At 35.5% G+C, this 24,790-nt stretch overlaps 1 long non-coding RNA gene across 1 annotated transcript; it reads right to left on the minus strand.

Annotated features, from left to right (window-relative positions):
- Positions 1–1,278: 1,278 nt before the first annotated feature.
- Positions 1,279–24,668, minus strand: LOC136035692 (uncharacterized). Its single transcript, XR_010619497.1, has 2 exons — positions 24,539–24,668; positions 1,279–4,157 (listed from the first exon to the last, which is right to left on the minus strand). It is a non-coding gene; the product is annotated as an uncharacterized LOC136035692 (long non-coding RNA).
- Between the last annotated feature and the right edge of the window lie 122 nt (positions 24,669–24,790).

The following is a 24,790-nucleotide window of genomic DNA, read 5'->3' on the forward strand; positions in this document are numbered from 1 at the left end:
CTTTCGGGCTGACTTACTCCCCCAGAGTCCCCAGGGGAGGGGCTGCAAGCTACAAACTTTGACCAGCATTTATGTACAGTAATGATTATTTGAAAGTGTACAGACCTTTTCAGGATGATTTATTGGTTTAGGGGGGGGGGTTGAGGGGAGAGGGCTACATGGGAGGATTTCCCTTGGAGGAATTTGTCATGGGAGAAGAGAATTCCATGAAGTGGGTGCAGGATTTTCTAGCATTGTTATAAAAAAAAAACAATGAAAAAATAAATATTTATTTATTTATCAATACCAAATATGGTAAGCTTTCAAGCCTGTCGCAATAAACATAATAAATAGAAGTTATGACAATACTAACAACATAATACACACATACAAATCAATGAAAATAATGACTACAACAAACACTGACAAATAACACTATAAATTATTTAAAAATGATTTACTTTGAAAATTTGCTTCTGCTAGTGTAATATGAAAAAGCTTTTTCAGCTAAACATAAGGACCAGCATTAAAACTTAAAATGAACAGAGATTACTATGCATATGGGGGATCCATCTCTTCCTAAATAGCTTGCTCTTTATGCTAAAGTATTTTTTAGTAATTTCAACTATTTGTTCTACAGCTTTTGTGATTCAGGGGTCAATCTTAAAGAATTGGGACAAAATTAAAGCTTTAGTGTAAAAAGTGAGGTATTAATGAGGGGGCAAACCCCCTCATATACATGATAAAAATATACAAATATAGAAGTTTGTTATGTAAGTTAATTTGTAAGTTATATATATTTTTTACTAATAAAATGTTCATTAAAAATTATAGTTGCCTTTTTAAGTAACCAAAAAATTGGAGGGCAACTAGGCCTCCTCTCCCACCCCTTTTCTCAAAATCATCTCATCAAAACTAGGAGAAAGCCATTTAGCAAAAAAAAAATTAATATGCAAATTTCGTTTTAATTATTCATCTGCAGAGTCAAAATAAAAACATGCATTAATTCAAAAATGTTCAGAAATTAAATTAAAAAAACAAGTTTTTTTAATTGAAAGTAAGGAGCAACATTAAAACTTAAAACAAACAGAAATTACTCTGTGTATGAAAGGGGCTGTTCCTCCCTCAACATCCTGCTCTTTATGTTAAAGCTTCTTACTGTTTAATAAAGTAGAATTGAGAGAAAGAGTAAAATTTTAGTGTAAAGAGTGGGAAGTTGAGGGAGGAACAGCCCCTTTCATACACAGAGTAATATCTGCTAGTTTTAAGTTTTAATGTTGCTCCTTACTTTTAGAAAAAAATCGTTTTTTTTTATTTAATTGATATATACAGGGATGAGATAAAAGTTCATTTCTAACACAAATAATGTTAAATTTAGATTCAAGACGCAATTCTGACTATAGAGATAAGTTTGTTTCTTAGCTATCTGAGTAATCTGTTAACATAAACACTACTCAAGAAAATATCTATAAAAAGAAAAAGACAATTAGGCTAGCCTATGCATTACAATTCTCCCTGGGAAAGAAGATTTATAAGCTAGATCTAATAACAAAAGAGAGTAATATCATTTGAAATCACAATTATGAAATTAGAATATAGTCTTTCTTCTATTTGTAAGATACATTCTGTGATGACAAAAAGTAAGGATCATTTCCTTTATATCTATAGGCTACCACAATCCAAGATGTATTTTCTACTCATTTAATGGGGTTAAGTTGATAGAATACCATATGATAAAATACCTTAGAAGTATTTAATGGGTTTTTGCATATTAGAGAGGGGGAGCTTGCACAAAAATTATTTTAGCAATAGACTATATAAAATAAGAGGAATGAAAAGAAAGTAGAGAAAGCATTAAAACACAAATTAAGGAATACAAAGTAGAGGTCATAGATAATAGATGCAGCCAGACAGTATAATACTAAGATATTGTAGGCCTACTGGTATCTTAATAAAATAAGAGGGAATAGTCAATTTGGACTATTCCTGACCTGACTGTATCTTAAACAGTTAATTGGCACAAAAATGGGGTTTGTGTTTTATATGGCTGTAATTAGACCCCAGTACCATGTAAATAAGAGAAGACTGGTGGCAGCAGGACCAAAAATAGCAGCAGTGGCACACAGTTGCTGCTGGTGAGATGTCTGTGGCATGCTGCTGGTGCAATCAATGTTGAACATACACATTAATGTTTTTATCAGTCTTTCTCAAATCCCAGCTTTAATTTATAAGAAACTCAGGCCTATTCATGAGTTAAAAACTTTGTAAGTCCCTGTCTGGACACTGGTTTTCTTTGTAATTTATAATAAGAAGTAGAAATCTGGTAGAAACAAAATGGTTGTGGCATTTCAGAACCCTTGCATAATGGCTCAAGTATTGACTATCTATCTATTTTTAACATAAATATTTATTTAAGTTGGTATTTTTTTCATGAAGCATTACTGCCTACAAAACTTCAAATATCATATAACAAAAGCCTATTAGGACTTTGGAATATGTCTATAATTATATAACTATGTGACTAATAGACAATAACTTTCTGGCAAGTGTGGCAATGTACATAATTTTATTACAATTTTCTCCCAAACTGAAGAGTGTTACAGTCACTATCATCTTCAGTTTCTTCCCATGTTTTTAAACGGTAAAGTATAGTGCAATTTGATTCCTGATTGTTTCCAGCTCTTCTCAACTTCCTTCTCCTTTTTTAAATAGCCCCCTTGGCCACCTTTTCAGCTTTCATTGTTTGGCAATGTTCAGCCAGGAAAAATGTCAAAGAAAGTCATCACTTGAGAAATAAAAATAAGGAGCCTAAGTATCATCAGCAAGAGCATGTCATAATTCAACTGTTTTTCAAGGTTGCAGATATCAGCAGTTTCTGTAACATATTGACTTTGGACCAGTATTCTTGCAACATTTTATGTGCAATTAATACTGCAATGCAGATTACTTGAATCAAAGATAATGTCATGCTTGAATTTAGGCATCATTGCCTAGAATTGTACAGTAGAGGAGGCTGATGGAATTGGGGTCATTCCATGTCAAATCACCCAGTAAATAATTAATTTGAAACCCACCTCTTTAGATTTTGATGAAACTTGGCACAATTATTGCATTTGCTATTCTATTGATAAATACCAAATTTTATTTCTCTATCTTTTATAGTTTTTTTCTACAAATTCTTTAATTTTCTTAATTTAACGTGATTTTAGGCCTTGGATTTTGCATCTTGCAATGTAGCTTAAAAAATTAATATCTTGAAAACTAGTTGAGATATCACCATGAAACTTTGCATAATATTTAATTAATATATTTAAAATAAAGAAAAAATACATTCACTAACCTATCTCAACTCCAAAAAATAATAAAAATATTATAATCAGAAATTTTTTTTTATTTGTAAACCATTGTCGGGATTTACTAAAATCGCAATATCTCAGGTCTCAGACCTGGTAGAGTGTTCATTTTTTTTTTACAAACTTCTAGATACATAGGCTAACAGATAAACAAAAAAGATGTATGGCTTTTTCACATTATTATTCGATCTTTTTCAAAAATTATTCAATTCTTTTATTATCTACTATTTTCTCAGGTACGGATCTCTTTTCTGACTTGTCGGCTTATGTCCCATGTGTGGAACTCCCTTCCACCATGTCAGCCCTTAACTCTCCCAATTTGAACCCACGCCCACTTTTGTGGACCAGAACCGGAAAAAGAACTGAATAAAGCACTCTAAAACGGTGGGTTATATTCACTAAATCAAGGAAATAAACATCAAAGCTTGTGACAGGAACTGACCTAGTTTAATCTGTCAGTTACTGCAAATACTCATAATTTATAAAATTAATGTAGTCATTTAGGAAGTGGGGAATTTCACAGAATTTGAGAAATTAATTATGTATCTAACCTACTTTCAAAGTTTACAAAGGGGTCAGAACTAACACATGATAAAAATTTATAAGACATTATAAGCACTAATATTTACACAACCTGTATGACTCATCTATCTTGTCTAAACAGGATCCTTTCATGTTGGTTCATGCTCCTAGCTCTACAGCTAACCACTGAACACTGCCTCAGTTTAAATCTTGCTTTGAGTGAGTGAAACCATGTCCCTTGGAGGAATTTGTCATGGGAGAAGAGAATTCCATGAAGTGGGTGCAGGATTTTCTAGCATTATTCTAAAAAAAAAACAATGAAAAAATAAATATTTATTTATTAATACCAAATACGGTAAGCTTTCAAGCTTGTCGCAATTAACATAATAAATAGAAGTTATGACAATACTGACAACATAATACACACATACAAATCAATGAAAATAATGACTACAAATAACACTATAAATTATTTAAAAATGATTTACTTTGAAAATTTGCTTCTGCTAGTCTAATATGAAAAAGCTTTTTCAGCTAAACATAAGGACCAGCATTAAAACTTAAAATGAACAGAGATTACTATGTATATGGGGGATCCATCTCTTCCTAAATAGCTTGCTCTTTATGCTAAAGTATTTTTTAGTAATTTCAACTATTTGTTCTACAGCTTTTGTGATTCTGGGGTCAATCTTAAAGAATTGGGACAAAATTAAAGCTTTAGTGTAAAAAGTGAGGTATTAATGAGGGGGCAAACCCCCTCATATACATGATAAAAATATACAAATATAGAAGTTTGTTATGTAAGTTAATTTGTAAGTTATATATATTTTTTACTAATAAAATGTTCATTAAAAATTATAGTTGCCTTTTTAAGTAACCAAAAAATTGGAGGGCAACTAGGCCTCCTCTCTCACCCCTTTTCTCAAAATCATCTCATCAAAACTAGGAGAAAGCCATTTAGCAAAAAAAAATTAATATGCAAATTTCGTTTTAATTATTCATCTGCAGAGAGTCAAAATAAAAACATGCATTAATTCAAAAATTTTCAGAAATTAAATTTAAAAAAAACAAGTTTTTTTAATTGAAAGTAAGGAGCAACATTAAAACTTAAAACAAACAGAAATTACTCTGTGTATGAAAGGGGCTGTTCCTCCCTCAACATCCTGCTCTTTATGTTAAAGTTTCTTACTGTTTAATAAAGTAGAATTGAGAGAAAGAGTAAAATTTTAGTGTAAAGAGTGGGAAGTTGAGGGAGGAACAGCCCCTTTCATACACGGAGTAATATCTGCTAGTTTTAAGTTTTAATGTTGCTCCTTACTTTTAGAAAAAAATCGTTTTTTTTTATTTAATTGATATATACAGGGATGAGATAAAAGTTCATCTCTAACACAAATAATGTTAAATTTAGATTCAAGATGCAATTCTGACTATAGAGATAAGTTTGTTTCTTAGCTATCTGAGTAATCTGTTAATATAAACACTACTCAAGAAAATATCTATAAAAAGAAAAAGACAATTAGGCTAGCCTATGCACTACAATTCTCCCTGGGAAAGAAGATTTATAAGCTAGATCTAATAACAAAAGAGAGTAATATCATTTGAAATCTTCTTCTTATTCAGCAGACGGGCTTTTCAGTTGATACTATTTAGCCCTTTTCCTTTTGGCTCACTCTGTGAGATCGACAGAGCTATGGAGCTGGTTTGTCTTGTATGATTTGTATCTGCTCAGATTTCTTGAAGTTTATCTTTTGATACCAGCAGTTGAATTATAAGAGAGTATATATTGATCTCTGTGCTCTGCGGGAGAGTATGGTCAGCAAGACTCTTGGCTGTTGGTGGAATTTTGTGGTGTTTGAAGCATTCTACTATTTTACGTCGCAGGGTATACTGTGCAGACGTCAGCATATTACATTCAAATAGGCAGTGATCTATTGTTTCATTCTTAAGATTACATGACCTGCAAAGGGGGGACGAGGGAACTTCGCCACTTGAATTAGGAATCTGATATGAAAATGCCTGAAAATTTAGCCCATTTGAACCTGACCGAATCCTATGATAAATCTTGGAAAGGTGCTTACTTGGGAAAGGTGATGGGGTAGGATTCTTATTAATTATCAGTACCTCTGTAAATCTCCTGCGGTAAATATCTCTAATGGGGATGGGTCTCCCACTTGGCTGGTCAATATTTAAAGCATTTTTGGCTATTTCATCTGCCTTATGGTTACCTATTATACCTGAGTGGCTTGGAATATACTGTATATGAGTTAAAATACTATTTGAAGCAAAAATATCAATAATCCTAAGACAAAGAAATGTGTCAACATCCATCTTATTTTGAGAAGCTGACGAAAGAAGCTCTAGGCTTGACAAAGAATCAGAATATATTATAATATTTTTAATATTAACTTTCATATATTCATTAACCATGAGGAAATCTAGTGCCATGATTATGGCGTTTAGCTCGGCAGACATTACAGATGAATTATCTTGTAATCTCTCTCCTAAAGCGATATTATGGGTTGGGAAGAAAGCTCCGCTTGCCACTTTCTCATTCATTTTGGACCCATCTACAAAAATTTGGAAATAGTTTTTATAAGCAACATTATTTAGTTCGGCAAATTTTTTCTGAATAAAAGAAATGGGGTAAGTTCTTTGGTCCACTTTGAGAAGTCAGTCTTTATTATGGGGGTTGACCAACTCCAAGGGGGGGTTTGGGGGAATGTGGGTGCAATAGATTTTACTGGCACTGGGAACTTCTTCTGGATATTTGCATATTCATTTGCAACGCCTCTAAACATAGATGGATTTCTTAACCAGTTATGCAGGGTATGAGAATCATTGGCTTCAATTTTTGTAAGGTACTTAATTAGTAGAGATCTTCTTCTTTCATTTATTGGTGATAGTCCACTCTCAGTAAGCAGAAAGTTAGTTTTTGTTGGTTTCCTAAGACCAAATATAAGACGAATTATATAATTTTGTGTCGTTTCGATTTTTTGCATGTGGGTCTTAGCACAAGCACCATACACTATGAGGCCATAATCAATATGGGGTCTTATATATGATTTATAAAATTGGATTAGTGTTTTCTCATTACAGCCCCAAGGTGTGGCTAGTAGCCTTTTAATTATTCTTGTTTTTCTATAGCACTTTTTTATTGTGTTTGTGATGTGGAGGTGGAAATTTAGTTTTTGGTCAAGTATGAGCCCTAGGTAATTAATTTGATTGTCCTCTGGGATAAGTATTCCATTTAATGTTAGCCTAGCGTCATAATGATTTCGCTTATGGTGGAATTGGATAATTTTTGACTTTGTGGGTGCAGTAGGTAAAATGTACTTTTGGGAAATCATAATTATGAAATTAGAATGTAGTCTTTCTTCTGTTTGTAAGATACATTCTGTGATGACAAAAAGTAAGGATCATTTCCTTTATATCTATAGGCTACCACAATCCAAGATGTATTTTCTAGTCATTTATAGGGGTTAAGTTGATAGAATACCATATGATAAAATACCTTAGAAGTATTTAATGGGTTTTTGCATATTAGAGAGGGGGAGCTTGCACAAAAATTATTTTAGCAATAGATTATATAAAATAAGAGGAATGTAAAGAAAGTAGAGAAAGCATTAAATTACAAATTGAGGAATACAAAGTAGAGGTCATAGATAATAAATGCAGCCAGACAGTATAATAGTAAGATATTGTAGGCCTACTGGTATCTTAGTAAAATAAGAGGGAATAGTCAATTTGGACTATTCCTGACCTTACTGTATCTTAAACAGTTAATTGGCACAAAAATGTGGTTTGTGTTTTATATGGCTGTAATTAGACCCCAGTACCATGTAAATAAGAGAAGACTGGTGGCAGCAGGACCAAAATAGCAGCAGTGGCACACAGTTGCTGCTGGTGAGATGTCTGTGGCATGCTGCTGGTGCAATCAATGTTGAACATACACATTAATATTTTTATCAGTCTTTCTCAAATCCCAGCTTTAATTTATAAGAAACTCAGGCCTATTCATGTGTTGAAAATTTAGTCCCTGTCTGGACACTGGTTTTCTTTGTTATTTATCATTAGAAGTAGAAATCTGGTAGAAACAAAATGGTTGTGGCATTTCAGAACCCTTGCATAATAGTTTAAGTATTGACTATCTATCTATTTTTAACATAAATATTTATTTAAGTTAGTATTTTTCTCATGAAGCATTACTGCCTACAAAACTTCAAATACCATATAACAAAATTCGTCAGTTATCTGGGTAAAAACTTTGAATATTAATGCAAGTTGAAAAAAACTCCTTCAGGCAAACTTTGGAAGCCTATTAGGACTTTGGAATATGGCTATAATTATATAACTATGTGACTAATAGACAATAACTTTCTGGCAAGTGTGGCAATGTACATAATTTTATTACAATTTTCTCCCAAACTGAAGAGTGTTACAGTCACTATCATCTTCAGTTTCTTCCCATGTTTTTAAACGGTATAGTATAGTGCAATTTGATTCCTGATTGTTTCCAGCTCTTCTCAACTTCCTTCTCCTTTTTTAAATAGCCCCCTTGGCCACCTTTTCAGCCTTCATTGTTTGGCAATGTTCAGCCAGGAAAAATGTCAAAGATAGTCATCACTTGAGAAATAAAAATAAGGAGCCTAAGTATCATCAGCAAGAGCATGTCATAATTCAACTGTTTTTCAAGGTTGCAGATATCAGCAGTTCTGTAACATTGACTTTGGACCAGTATTCTTGCAACATTTTATGTGCAATTAATACTGCAATGCAGATTACTTGAATCAAAGATAATGTCATGCTTGAATTTGGGCATCATTGCTTAGAATTGTACAGTAGAGGAGGCTGATGGAATTTTGGGAATATTACAATAAAGCAATTTACAGTGTCTGAGGACTGTTTGATGGGTCCCTGTTTATGTTGAGTTGAAATATCACATATTTTGATGTTGGACTCATGGCTTATTGAGAATCCAATCAGAGTCTTGAAAACTGGGTTTTGGATAACTTCAAAAGGAGAAAAGATCTTTTAATGAAACTTAATGTGTAGGTTCCTTGTGTCAAAGGTAGTTTTGAGTTCAAATATTTGCATTATTGCTAAAACATTAAGGCTAGAGAAAGGGGCTGTAATGTTTTAACAGCTTGAAAAGGTAATTTAGTTTTCTATAAAAAAACTTTATACCATAGATTCCTGGGGTCTAGTTTAGGACAAATTTCGAATATGTAAGCTGCTTCTTAAGACTGAGAGGTTAAACTTTGAAAAATTCAAATAAAGCAGCTTACTTTAGCAGCAGACTAGGTTGGGGGTTTTGGATATGGCAAATCCAAACCAAGAGAATTTGAGATTTGAGTTATCTGAAAAGCTTGAAAAGGAAACAAATTGACATTTTCATAAATTGATGTGAATCAGAATGTAAAATCACATTTTATGTTCCTTGGCTTACATTCCCATTTATGAAGGGAACTCACAAAAAAATAATCAAAAAACAAATACCCTCAAAAGAAAATTCTTCAGAGCCGCATGGGATCCCTTCAATTGCTGTGCCTTGATTTGAAAGCAATCAAAATGAAAGCAGTTGGTAAATCAAGATTGGTGTTTTATGCTAATATTTTAGGAGTAAGAAAAAAACTTCAATATTGGCAAAACTAGACTTTGAATCAATTGTAGTTGTCTCAGCAGCTTCCATGTCCATATCAGCATCTGGTTTCTCTTTTGTTGGAATTATACAGAAACAGGAGGTCTCCTCCAGCGCACATTTTGCACTGCTGTCTGCTGGCAGTTGCATGAAAACCAAAGAATCTTCTTTATTGACATGAAGCTGGGTAAGCTTGACCAAAAAATTCTCTTGGATCCCTGTCAATTGAAATTTTTCAGTCAAGTAATCCAGCACTGATCATGTAATCTTCAGAAGGAAACCTGAAGTTTAGCTTCTCCTTCCAGCTTTGCTTAAGGATCTTGATTGCTGTGGAATCTGACACATTGTACACAAGATGCTCTTCAAATTCTGTTCTACAAAGCATAGCTACTCCAAGTATAGGGTACGGTTCGCCTTCCATGACCTCCATAGCTTTGCTGAAAACGCTTAGAAATGTGGCAAGTTCACCTAGCTACTTCTATTCCTAGTCATCTTGGACCAACAGTCTTTTGTCTATTCTTTATGGAACTCCGCATATTCCAGCTTTATTGGTAATAACACTATCCAGGAGAGCTTTAGTTGCACACATCTATCACTTCATTCAGAGAGTTGTTCTTTTGATATTTCGTTCTTGAGTTCATACTCCCTTGCCTGTTCTTGTCCTCTATACCTCAGTGCACTTGTGATCAAATAATCAATCTTCTGTACATTTGGAAATCCATCAACCATCAGTAGGTTGTGTAAGCCATGGCCTAAACAGTCTCTAAAGAAACCCTTTAAAATTGGCAAGCTTTCTTCACAAATTCTCCTTTATCTCAAACCACCTAAATGGTCTTGCCAGAAAGTTTGAATGCCTTTACTACCTGCCTGTATTCTTCCCTGATGTTTTCAGCTGTATGCTGGTCAGCTCCAAAACATATAGTTAAAAAAGTGTAAATTTTCATCTCAAACTCAGCTGTCAAAAACAGTAGTCTATGTCCTTGATATGAAAGCTTTCAGTACTGATCTGTCCAAATGTTAAATGACAGATTATCATGTCCCCCTGTGGCGTTTTTTATATCCTCAAGAACAGCAGAATGCAATGACGCATGAACGTCATCAATACCACCCTTGGCAGTATTTCGAGAATTAAGGAGGTCTTTTCTGTCAGCAACCATGTCATACTGACTGCAAAGTCCCAGAACCTGGTCCTTCAAGGAAGAAAAATAGCAGACAGTCTCTGGAACACTGAAGTCTCTGACGAACCACGTGTTTATTCATGTGGCTAAGAGAAATATTTCCTCTTCTGGCTGCTGAAGTGGAGAATAATTTAGCAACTGACTGCTCTGACTGGACCCTGAAGTTTTTGTGCAAGAATTGACTTGACCTCATGATTCCCAGCATGATATGTATTGAAATTTATCCTCAGGTTTGTTGTGCTAGACGACAAGTATTTCTTTTTTAAAGGAAACACACAGGAAACGCAGTTCTTATTTTCTGTGTTATAACAGGCACAACCAATTTCTCACTAAGGAGCCATCTAGAATAAGCACAGAGAAGAGAAACACCCTAACTGCTGACCATATTTCTGGATTAAGGCATGATTACTCTATACTTTAATTTACATAGGCTACCTTGCTCCCAGAGTAACAAATTTTAGGGTAGTTTGCTGCTAGAATAGAAGACTGAGGTTTTACAAATGAGACAAAAAAATAAAAATAAATAAATACACAAGAATTGTTGGCGTGGGCTAACTTGAAAGGAAACTTTTTCTACTCATTGACAGTATGCTTCCATAGGATACTCCACCTAATACCTACTAGGTATTATCATTTAAAAATGATAGCCCCCGACCCCCCTCTGGACACCACTTTGATAGGATTTTGTTTCAGCTTTACATTAAATAATTAACTTTTTAACATTCTGGGTTTCAATTAAAAAAAAAAAAAAAAAAATCATATAAATACGACAACTCCCTACCATATCTCATATCTCGTTGCTGTAGGATACTATAGGATACTGTCTTTGCCTTAAATACAAAATAATAATTAAATTTTTGGTATCTTTGCTTTCAACAAAAATTAAGGTATTATCATTTAAACATAATACTCCCTACACCTCCCCTTTTCTGGATACCACCTTGATATGATACCGTCTAAGCTTTACATTAAAAAAAAATAATAATAATAATTGGGCATCCCTGCTTTCTATAGAAAGAAAATCGAGATATGGTTCAAACAAACACGGGAAATGATGTTAAACAACTTAGTTTTCCTTGGGGAAAAAATTGAGCGTATGAATAAAGGTTACAATACCGTCAACAAAAATTTCGAAATTATTCAGATACACTCAATTTATTTGAAAACTGAGTCATAGATTCATCGTGGCTTTCAATGAGATCCAAGGAATCTAGTAAAAGGGAGCACATACAAAAGCCAAATGAGGAACACAGCCAGCCACAAAGGCCAGTAGCCTATGATAAATCCGAAAATACCCAAGACAATGAACTAGTCCCAATGGGCGGCCCCTAGGTCTACCAACTGTTGTCTATGGTATTCCAGGGGATTCGATATTTTTTTTTCTTCCTCCACCTTGATTGAAAAAATCAGCTTTTCGACACACCTGCTTTCAATTAAGAAAATTGATTTATTTTCATTTAAAAGTGATAGCCCACTACACCCCCCCCCCTATATACAGTAATGTACAATTTCTTATGTATCATATTTTGGGGTCACTATTGTTTTAATCTTCAATTCCTCAAACTTGTACATAGTTCATAGCAAAATTTTGTCTCTATAGGAGGGTTTTTTTTTGGGAGGGGATGTAATTTTTTTGGAAAGAAGATTGTATTTCCTTTAATCTACCAGGTGTTCAATAATTGTGGATTAAACATTAAGAAAATGTTTTTAAAATTAGCAAAAGAAAACGGAATTCAGCAAACTCACGATTCAGCTGTCACAACAATTTGTCGACTATCAGTTTGAGAACAATGTTGAGGGGCATGTCATATTAGTTCAAAAGGCAGTATGTGCATCCACTTTATCAAAAAGGAGGATCTACAATATTTGAAGAATGACGGAGGGCGTTGATTTGAAACTCTCAGGACATGTTGAGGGGGATGCTGGAAATTGCTTTGAGGGCCGCCAAGTCCCTTCCATGCCCTTTTTAGTTGCCCCTTATCCAAAATATTTGATCAAAATTTCAATTAGGTATGCTGTTCAAAATACTCAATTTTGAACTAACAAACCCTATTGGGATGACATAAACCCCCTCAGCTCTGAAGAGGGATGCCGAACGTGCTCGTGCTGATTGTCAGAAAGACATATCATCAATGTCTGAGGAAGAGCAAAGTGTATTAAGCTGACAATTCCAGGGGATATTGAACTGTCAGAGGGCAACCAGCCCACCGCTCTTTCTAAATGCTTTCTTCTCTCATCACTGATCAAAATTTTGAAAAGGCAATTTTGTTCAAAACTGTCCAAAGGTCTCGCAAATTTATCATCATGGATGCAATATCCCTCACAGCCCCCAGGGTAAGGATTGTAAATTATGCAATTTACTCTTTTTCAATGCAGGATTCATCACCAGGAAAGTAGGGGGGTTTTTGATTCCAGGTACATTTTAAAAAGCTAAGAGTATTAAGGTTAAACTTTGGGAAATGTTGAGACCGGATCCGGTGACAGTGGGGAGAGTTGAAGGGGAAACCTGAAATCCTTCAAAACGCTGAGAGTGGAGAGATCAATGAAACTTGGTGGGAAAAATAAGCACAAGTCCCATATATGTGATTGACATAACTGGAACCAATCTTCTCTCTTTGGGGGAGCCGGGGGGGGGGGATTAATTCAAAAAATTAGAAAAATAAGGTATTTTTAACTTACAAACGAGTGATTGGATCTTAATGAAATTTGATATTTTAAAGGACCTCGTAACTAAGATCTCTTATTTTAAATCCTGACCGGATCCAGTATCATTGGGGGGATTTGGGGTGGGGGCCAGAAATCTGTGAAAACGCTTAGAGTGGAGAGATCAGGATGAAACTTAGTTGGAAGATTAACCACAAGTACTAGATACGTGATTGACATAACCAGAACGGATCCACTCTCTTTGGTGGAGTTGGTGGGGGAACCTAATTTGGTAATTCGGAAAATGACAAAAAATGAGGTATTTTTACTTACGAACGGGTGATTGGATCGTAATGAAACTTGATATTTAGAAGGACCTTGTGTCTCAGAGCTCTTATTTTGAATCCTGACTGGATCCGGTGACATTGGGGGAGTTGGAGGTGGAAACCGGAAATTTTGGAAAACGCTTAGAGTAGCCTAGAGAGATCGTGATGATACCTGGTGGGAAGAATAAGCACAAGTCTTAGATACGTGATTGACATAACCTTACTGGATTGGCTCTCTTTGGGGGCGTTGGTAATTCGGAAAAAAATGGAAAAAATTATGCATTTTTGACTTGCGAATGGGTGATCAGATTTTAATGAAATTTGATATTTAGAAGGATCTCGTGTTTCAGAGCTCTTATTTTTAATCTTGACCGGATCCGGTGATATTGGGAGAATTGGAGGGGGAAACCGGAAATCTCGGAAAACGCTTAGAATGTAGAGATCGGGATGAAAGCATCCCACTCGATGGTTAGGACATATCCGGTGTGTTTCCCCAGCCCTACTACCCAAAATTGCATTTGAAGCAAGAATTATAAGACTCGTCCAAGAGGCTGACCTCCCAAGCACTAGTGGAAAAACATTTCTGACTACCCCTTTCCAGTACTGCAAAGGACTGACAAATAGGATGGCATATTGGAAATACTATCATGATGCTATTAGAGGAGGAGCCGTGCTATTTTAGTGATAGTGTGTAAGAATTTTCTTAATCAATGAAATAGAACACTTTTCCTTGGCTTTGTTTTTCTTTTCTATTCTAAAACTCATGCTCCTTTGTGAACAACCATTGTAGTCTATTCCACTTTGGTAGACAATCAACTTTTCTGAAAAGTGACCAGTCGTATTAATTTGATATTTTGGATAGTTTTTACCTATCTGTGTTCATTTTTAAACCGATTCAAGAATTAAATATGCTATAAGTGTTGGGCGACCTCCCCTACTTCTAGATCCTTTTAATTTAGATTTTGGATGGTTTGTACGTTCCTACATTCAAGTTTAAATTGATTCAAAAATCAGACCTGCTATTAACGACTTTTCCCTACTTCTAAGTCGTTTTATTTGTGTATGTTATATGGTTTGTGTGTAACTCTGTTCAATTTTAAGCTGGTTCAATGATAAAAACCTGGTATTAATCGCTCTTTCCTGCTCTCGAATGATCTAATTTACAAATGTTGGATAGTTTGTACACTCCTACCCAAAGTTTTAATCCGATTCAACCCTCAAGTTCATCTTTAGAAAAATGGTAGCATAAAAATTGATGTGTATTTTTACTATGCTTATAGGTATTCGTCAGAATCAGGCCAACCAATGAAATCAAATCAAAGTGCCTTCAAATACAAGGGAATGAAATTTCGATTCAGTCACTAGGCAATCAAAGAATAAATCGGTTCAACTTCAGTGAAGTGCTTCCAGAAACGGCCAAGCAGAAGGATGTATTTGACAAGGCCGTTTTAGAGCCTGTGACCGATTTTTTACATGGAGAGGATGCATTGATATTCACATATGGAGCAACTAGTGCTGGGAAGACGTTTACAATGCTGGTAATTAAATTTAACCTCATTTAAAGGGATAGAATATGGGGAGGGATAAAGAAAAAAAATTCTATTTTTATGTTGATGTCAGGTTTACTAGTCAAACGCTTAGCTGAGTGACAGAGAGAGAAGAAGGGGAACAAAATTTAATCCCAATAAAGAGAGAAATGGCTAGAAAGAGTCAGACAAAAGGGATATTAAATCTCCATTTTGCGTTAATGCCAAGTTAGGTCAATATGTTTATTTTGTGAGTCGTATATTGTGACTCTTTGGCATTTGTAGTTGCCAGGATAGGTCAATATGTTTAGTTTGTGAGCCATATGTTGTAACTCTCCGACATTTGTAGTTGCCAGGATAAGTCAACATTATATTTTGTGAACCATACGTTGTAACTCTTTGACATTTTTAGTTGCCAGGATTAAAGCCAGGATAGGTCAATATTCTATTTTGTGAGCCATATTTTGTAGCTCGTTGGCATTTGTAGTTGCCAGGATAGGTCAATATTTTATTTTGTGAGCCATATGTTATAACTCTTTGACATTTGTAGTTGCCAAGATTAATGCCACGATAGGTCAATATATTTATTTTGTGAGTCATCTGTTGTAACTGTTTGACATTTGTAGTTACAGTACACTTTAAGTAGTTAGGCTTTGACAGTAGTTTATGTTATAGTAATTAAGTAACAGTTGATTTATTATCATTATTAATGTTTTTTAGCCTCTTTGAAGGGACAAAAGAGGTTGGGAAAAGAAAACTTCCTTGTTTTTGACATGTTTTTTTTCTGACAAAGGACAGACCTACGAAATTATTCAGATAACCATTTATTCTAGAATTCTGACTGCTTTTATACACATGATTGTTTTCAAACATATTCTTCTTTCATTTTGTATCTTAGTGATTTTTTGTTTCTTATCGGCGCTCTCCTTACGTTAACCTTAATATATGTATGATGTACTTGTTGAAGTACTCATAAATTACTAGACTCTTGACGAACAAAACCTGGTTTGACCATTGTTATTTTTCAGAAAATTTTGTTGGTTTTAGATTAAATATATTCATAATTACTTAGCTTAATCATAGCTTTGCCCACATTTTTTATTAGTTTAAATTTAACGGTTAGGAGAACAGTAGCGAACAACACTTGGCTATCTTCCATCAATATTTTTGTTTGTATGACGCAAAAAACATATGAGGGCATTGATTTTGGTTTCTGTTTATTGCCCAGATCAAGTACTGTATGTTGTGCCGCTGTGCAAATAGTCGGTTAGCAAAGTAGCAATACTACTTTGCAGTTTTCATGGCCTAGTAAAATTTGTTGCAAGATTTTGTCTGAAAATACTATTTTTTACATATAAAAATAATTTCTGTTAAAAGAAAAGCTGTCAAATTACAAGTTGTGTTCCGCCACGAAAAAGGTGGGGTGGCATAGTAGTAATTCTACTTGACAGTTTTCATGGCCTACTAAAAAAAATTTGGCAGATTTTATCTGAAAACACCAGTGCTTCCACTATTCCCGAATTTTTTAGGATTTCCTAAGAAATCTGCCTTCTCGAAAAAAAAGTTGGCTCCTCAAAAATTTCCTTTCGTTCACTACTGCCACCCCTAGGGATTTATCATAAGTGACAATCCATCCCTAGTAACTCTTAATCTGAGTTAATTTGACACAAGTTTTTTACTTCTTTCCAAAGTTTTTGTCTCAATTATTTACTACACATCAAAAACCAGACATAGATCGTTGAATTACTAACCTTTCTTCCTATGCTAGTAAAAGCATAATGTTTATAAGATTATACCATTTCATCAAAGATTCTCTTGTGACTCCTGGTAAAGAATTTTATTTGAACAGGTTTACGTTCAGTGTAATTCTAACCCAGGGTTACCATGGCTAACACTTTCGTGCCACTTTGGCTCTTTTTTTTAAGTGGCGCTTGTCTGGAAACGTGACACTTTTTAGCAAAAGTAGGATTTTTTTCAAAAAAGCGCTTTTTTTACCAAAAAGAAATTTTTTCAAAAAAAGAAAATAAATAAATAAAAAACGGAAGGAAAACTTTGAACGCAGAAGCATCGATGTTCTTTTTCTTTCATTTTTCGTCTCTCTGTTTTCAGATTGGGAAACGCTATATTGCTTTGTTTATGTTCCTTCATATTAACCATAACTCTTATGCTTCATCATTATCACATTAATCATAAATAACAGCCACTTTGGAAACCTGTAGGTTAATTGTCACCAAAAAAGGATAGGACGCACTTCCTCCTTTTAGTTGTTTCCTGGTCTCGAAGTTTTGAGTGTAATAAGTCGTAATTTCCTTAAGTTTTGTCTCTCATGTACCTCAGTAGAAGGATATCCTAAAGTTTTCCCAAATAAATCATTTGAAATATTTAATATCTGATCGACTATTAGATGTATTTATCATAGTCACTGTAATAATCCAGTGACTCCATTTTGTGGAGAACTGGATGAAAAGCCCTCAGTGTAGACAAGTATTACTGTCCCTTTTTTCCTTTTTCTCAAGAGAAAAAGGAAACGGAAGGCTTTTTCTTACCGTTTTTAAAAGTAGAGTTAAGAGAAAGAGTCAAACTTTAGCGTAAAGAGCGGGGCGTTGAAGAGGAAAAGCCCCTTTCATATACGGAGTGATTTCTGTTCGTTTTAAGTTTTAATGTTGCTCCTTACTTTCATTTAAAAAACTTGTTTTGTTCATTTAATTTTATATTATAGCCAAAAGTAAAAATTCTTTCCAGATTGTTTTCTTGTGAAGTTTTATATCGTTTTCAGACTTTTTTTTGGTCGTTATTTCTTACTCCGGTACCTGATATCTGTGTTTGAAGATTGATAAAACAGTATGTGGTAATGAGCTGTAAGTAACTGGACCCAACAGGAAGCAACTACAGAAACAAAAAGAGCGACTACAAAACAAAAAAGAGCTGTTTTTGATATTCTTTTTTTTTTACCTGGTGATGTATCCCTTTTGAAATATGTCTTCTCATGAGCTGTATGTATTTCATCTATTCTGCGAGAAGAGATGTATTGTTTCTCACACTGCTGCTTTTTAAAACTTTTTCAAAGTAAAAAGCTCATTGAGTTTAAATGTCGCTTTGTGAAACTTTACATTTATGTCGTTTTTATCCTTTGTCCATGTGGACAAGTTTTTTACTTAATCCACTATTTGTCCAAATCTCGGACATATAGCTAAATTCTCTCAAAACTGTTTATTCCTCAGTTGAAAGAATCTTAAAAGGGAAGCTAGCTATCAAGGTGTACATACAGTTGAAGTAGGTAATGAGAAAGCTGGAATGTAGAGACTCAGTAGCCTAAAATGCCTGTGACTACTAGGCTACCATAATCCTACACTCCATTTGGGGATGAATTGAGTTATGCACTTATTTTTCTAATGTTTTTATCTGGTATACAATTTTTAATCTAAGAGTGAAAATTTGGTTGCCACACCTCTACCCTTCCTAAACCCACACTGTTCTTCTCTTAAGGCTGATCTACTCCATTTTGGTCTAATGCTATTTTCCTATCATAAACGATGGTCTATATCTTTCTCAGGTATTTGTTGTTGTTTTTTTGTGAGAAATTCCATGTATATACTCCTAAACATGGCAAAAAATATGCACAAAGTGTTTTTTTTTTTTCAATAATACCATTGGTAATTAATTAAAAAATAACTGGCACATCCAACCTATTTTTAGCATCTTTAACTTTATCTGCTGCATCTCTAAGTCTAAAAAGCCTAATCATACTATGTAAGTAAGTAAGTAAGTAAAATATTTATTACCCATATTTTTCACATGGAACAAAACGGAGTACAATGAAAAAAAAATAAAAGAAAAAAAGAGAAGAAAAACGGAGAGAAATTTAAAACACAACGTGGAAAAATACATAATCAAGAACTGTGGAAATGTTTAAGCCAGGGGTGGTTCCATTTTGTCTGGAAATTAGAAATCAAACAGTTTACCGCGATACTGGGGTCTGCAATCCTGTGTTTATCAATCATATAAGTATTTCTCGTCCACAAGGGGCATCGCAGCAGGAACTTCGCGAACCTAAAATAAAGGGACCGGAGCTTGCGTTTTTGGGTGTCAGTTAATAAATTCCAAAATGGCGCGATATATAGAATATGCGGCAGTGCGACAGCGTTATACATATTCGCGAGATACTTTCGGCATAAGAGGAGTCTGCTGGCGACGATAGACCCATACGCGGTGCGGAGTTTTTCTCGACGTGTTTGACGAGCAGTAGACGAGTTTCATTAAGGTTACGGCCTATGGGTAAACCCAGATACACGACGTGAGATGAAACGGTAATTGACTCGCTACCCAGTAGGAGGTGTTCAGGCTGAATAGGACTATCGTTGAAAAAAAGAACTGCAGATTTAGAAGTATTGAAAGCCAGGCCGATTTTTCGGTATTCATCACGCAGGATCGAGAAATTCGATTGCAGACCCCTATTAGACCGACTTAGATTTAATAGATCGTCCGCGTATGTAAGTAGCGACACATTTATATTCTTGGAGATACATGAAACATTTACACATGCCTGGGCATTTAAAACACTGTACAAACTTGGGGATAATAATGAACCCTGGCGGACACCTTTCTTTACTGGAACAACCACTGATGTGATGCGGTTACCTATTTTTATACGCGCTTTTAAACGGCAATACATATCGTACAGTACGCTAGTGACACGGAGGTTTACACCTTGCTGGTAAGCGGCTAAAAGGGCCTGAGTGTGAATCGACGAATCAAACGCTCTACTCACATCAAAAGCACCAATCACTATAGGGTCACCAGATTCGTGAGAATCTGCTAGAATAGCGGCAAGACTGAAGTGAGCGTGAGCAAAAACCCAGACCCGGTCGGAAACTGAACTGGTGGTCAGGCATTCGGGACGAATATTGAATTTCTTTTGAGACTAAGATCTCTAGAACTTTACAGAGCACTGGAGCAACAGTGATTGGCCTGTACGAAGAGCATTGGTCTGTTGGTTTTCCTTTTTTAAGGATGGGCGAGAGCAAACCGACACAAAAAGAGTCAGGCACTATACCAGTGGTGAAAATAATCTGGAATAGCAGCGTCAGATATTCAATAAGCATAGTAGTACCGTTTAACAGATTTAGCGCGCACAGGTCGTCTACACCACGGGAATGATTTTTCTTCAGCTTTAAAATAGCTTCATGTACGCTTCCATAAGTAACGACAAAATCAGGGACACACCGGCTAAATAATACCGATTCTAGCCGGTTTGCGAAGGGATTAGACGTATTTGGGTCGGGGGCACTGAATTCGTTGGAAAAGTACGATTCCCAATCTTTGTCGCTAATCGAATCATGGGGTTTTCCGGCGACCGGTTCGCTCAACCGGGCTTTCCAGATTAGTTTTGGGTCACTTACGATTCTGGAGGAGTACTCTTCTTTTAATTTGATACGATGAGCTTTCAGTTGCTTGTCAAATTTTCGTTTAGTCCATAAACGGGCAGAGTTAACAGGACCGGATTTGGGCCTATCACAATCTTGCAAGATTCTAAACCAAAACTTAGCATCGTTGCAACGCTTAACTAGAGTCGGATTTTGCGAGAATTTGTGAATTTCTGTTTTCATTTTAACCTTTCTGGTAGGAACTGCTTTTTTTTCAGCTACGAGAAGCGAGTGAGTAATCTCGGCACAAAATATATTATGAGTACTCTCGCATCCGCGGGATCAAAATTCGAATTCACTTGGAGTAAATGGAAGGGGATTCGTATCTTTACAAGAAGCGAGTTCAGCACCTGATGATACAAAGTAGTATTAATTTTATCCCATTCACTTACTACTTTCCACTTGTCGTTCTTGGGTTGACGCAGAGCTGGTTTTATGCTTAGAGATGCTAGTAGGGATAAGTGATCAGCGAAGACAGCGTCTTTTAGAACAGTTACACTTCCGTTAATATTCTTAGAGCAGGCCGTATGGTCAATGTTTGAAGCAGACTCAGAGTTGTGAACGAAGGAGTAATCACTGTCTTTTGGGAGGATGATAAGTTTGTCATCAAAGATGCCGTTTAGAAGCTGACTACGGGTACACGTGCTGTCAAACAGGTTGCAGTTGAAGTCCCCCATGACTACGCAATGCAAATCTCTCTGGGTCTCAGACTTCTGGCACTTCGCTAGTTCGCGAACTGCGTTCATAAGCTTTCGCTCCGATTTGTCATCATGGTAGTTTGTAGGAAGATATACGTTGAAGAATGCGATACTGCCAGAAGATATAGCCAAGAAGTGATCATGCGTAAATAATACCTTACTTTCAATATACGGGTGGCAAATAATTGCCAAGCCACCGGAGGGGCGTCCGAAAGACCGAATTTTTGCGGGCTCGAAGTAAAAAGTAAGTTTGTGCGAGAACTTAGGAAAGAAATATTGTGAGGAGAGAGCATATGTTCTTGTATGAACATAATGTCACAGTCTGCAGAATATTTTTGAATTATGGCAAGTTTGTTGGGGACTCCTCCGTTCATGTTCCATGACGTAATTTTGACACAGGCTGGGCTATTAGACATTAGGCCGCTTCAGCTCACTGACGATTTTTATTATTTTGGGGCACTTGAAGGAATGGCAAGTGTGGCGTTTTGATTTGCAGAGGGCGCATGCTATAGGGTTTCCACAGAACTGGTCGGGACTAGAGCCATGACCTCCTTCTCCACATCGAGAGCAAATTTGCCGGCTAGAGCAGGTAGCAGAAATATGACGAAAATTCTGGCAGTTAAAACAGCGCTTTGGGAGAAAGATAAATTCCTCGATGGGGTACCGCTCTAAGTCAATTTAAGGAGGGTTTTTCATGGCGTGGTTCAGATACTGGCGGAATGAGAAGTATAATTTGAAGGATCTGGTTTTACCACATTGATCAGCTTTTTCACAATTCCGTATAATTCTCTTAAGCGCGTCACCATTAATATGAGCTGGGACAAACTTGATCATACCGATGAAAGTGGGAGTTTTAACGCTTGCCAGTGTTTCAGGCGATTTTTTGTTAATAGATGTTGCTAGTACTGCTGCTTTAGGTTTGTTCTTAGTTACGAGGCGCCATTCGTACTTCCCTCGGCGGAGTTCAAAATCGTCATCATTCAAAGCATCACCACAAATATTCGACAGGAAGTTTTTCCTTTCTTCTGCGGTAACAACGGTAGGAAGAGGTTTTTTCAAGACTACTGAGTAAGACGGAGGAGAAGGAGTAGACTCATTAGCTTGAGCAGCAACAGGGTTGCCTTCAGGCCACGGTAATGGTTTCTGGTTCAAACGGTCAAGAAGGCCATTGAACTTGCGATTCATCTCGTTGACAGTGGACACTACACAAGCAGCGATCTCTTCATTGCAGGCCGGAACTTCTTGGGCCTCAAAAATAACGAACTCAGGAAGCTGTCTCTTTTCTTTGGCACAGCAAGCGAACGTCTTCGCAATGTCCATCAAGTTATCCTCGTCCTTTACGTGTTTTATTACACGTTCCCCTAATTCCGACTTGCGATAGATAATCTCTTTTGCTTCTAAAATCGCTTCACGGCTGAAAAGCTCGAGTCCTCGCCTAGTAAAAACATTAGTTTTCACACCTGCTATCATAGCTCTTGAGATAAAATTCAGTACTGCATTCCGCACTAGGTTATCACCCATTTTACTGGTGGTTTCCTTACAAGAAAAGTAAGGGAAGTGTTGAGGGTTGGCTACCTTGTCCCCACAATTTAAGGGGCACATGTGGCGGTAACACTAAAAGAAATTGATCTGAAGTGTTCAAATTCTTTGATAAAGTCTAGCAAAAATAAGTAGGAATCATTCTGAAAGTTACTAAAACTGTTTTTAAACTGAACAATTCCTTCTTCTTTTAAGACAAGTCAAGGAAATATATGCAGAGAAACCCGAATTCTTCTGTATATGCGGCCTACGACTTAAAAGCTTCACTTTCCGTAAAACTTTATTGACATTATTCACGCCATGAAGGCTGGATATTAGGCTACATTATTCGGTATTTTATATCTTTTAACATTTTCTTCACAGAATTCTCCTGGAGCAGAGCACAAGATGGTATTAAGTTTCCCCCATAGCCTCACGCCTTAAATTTTAGCAAGCTTAAAAGAGATGATACCAAGTTTATCTTAGCTGTCTTTATCGATTTGTCGGTTGAGTAGACGGGGAGGTAGAAGCTAGTAAACTTTCTTTGCCTCAAAGGGTCGCTGTTTTCGGTTAGAAATAATTTTTGTAAAAAAATTCTTTTTTTCATTTTTGCCATTATATCGTTATAACATAAAATTAAATTGGAGTTCTTTGAAATTTGAACTTATTTTAACGTTTTTTAACGAAAATATATCTGATGATATGAATCCCAGGAGGCTTTCGAGAAGGAAATTAAGGGGGTAGTAAACTTTCTTTGCCTCAAAAGGTCGCTGTTTTCGGTTAGAAATAATTTTTGTAAAAAACATTCTTTTTTTCATTTTTGCCATTATATCGTTATAACATAAAATTAAATTGGAGTTTTTCGAAAATTGAACTTATTTTAACGTGTTTTAACGAAAATATATCTGATGATAAGAATCCCAGGAGGCTTTCGAGGAGGAAATTAAGGGGGTAGTGGAGTGTATCTTCAGTGACAAAATCTTCACGTTGACGAATGTTGAGTTTGAATTTAGGACAGAATAGGTCATCGGGCGGCAGTTTTCCATTATTTTATTGTTATTGTTAGAGTTTTCTTCGACATTTTTCTAGTTCACAAACATCAAACATGTTCTAATAAACTTTAGATGATTTTTTTGGGGGGGTTTTCTCAAAGTTTTTTTTTTGTGTTTGTGTCTCAAAAATGGTAATTTTTTGTCTAAAGCTAAAATTACCGGAAACATAAGTGGTAAATTTCACCTGACAAAACTTGGATATCGGTAATTTTTCATGTATTATATTATAGTTATTTATTATATAAGTAAAGTATTAATCGCCACCACTATTTCGCTTGAATTTTACAAGTTTTATGGGGTTGTAAATGATGTTATATACTTTTTTACCTTTGCACTAAAGTGAAATTTTCTGTCAAAAGCTTACAAGGCCGAATTGTTAATCACCTTATTTTCCGTTTAATCTTAATTTTCCCATTAATTTCAAGGGTAAAAGAGCCGCTATTATAATTTTCTCCTTAATTTGAATTAAATAGTAAATGAACGTTAAATCACAAAGAAAGTCTGTGTAAAACATTTTCCATTGGATTGTTGTTAACTGATAAATTTCATCAGATTTACAAAAAAACAATTAAACAGCTATATTGCATAACAATCAATTAAACATATTGTAATTATACTTATAATTTATGCAATTATATTATATTGCCAAAACCAAGGTTATGCGGGTGTCTAGAGACCTTACTTCAAGAAACGTGCAGCTAACAATAAAAGGAGAGCCGGTAGAAAATGTTGACTCCTTCGTCTACCTAGGGAGCCTCCTAACTTCTGATAACGACTGCTCAAACGAAGACTTGGCCTGGCAGGCGCCAGCTTTAAGAACCTCTTCTGGCCAATCTGGAAAAACAAGACTCTGTCAACTTCTCTGAAGGTGCGACTCTTCAACTCTCTCATAATAAAGAAGTATTTGGTAATAGTTAGTGCAAATAAGAATAAT

The sequence above is a fragment of the Artemia franciscana genome, chromosome 14 (genome assembly GCF_032884065.1).
Source record: "Artemia franciscana chromosome 14, ASM3288406v1, whole genome shotgun sequence".
Lineage (NCBI taxonomy): Eukaryota > Metazoa > Arthropoda > Branchiopoda > Anostraca > Artemiidae > Artemia > Artemia franciscana.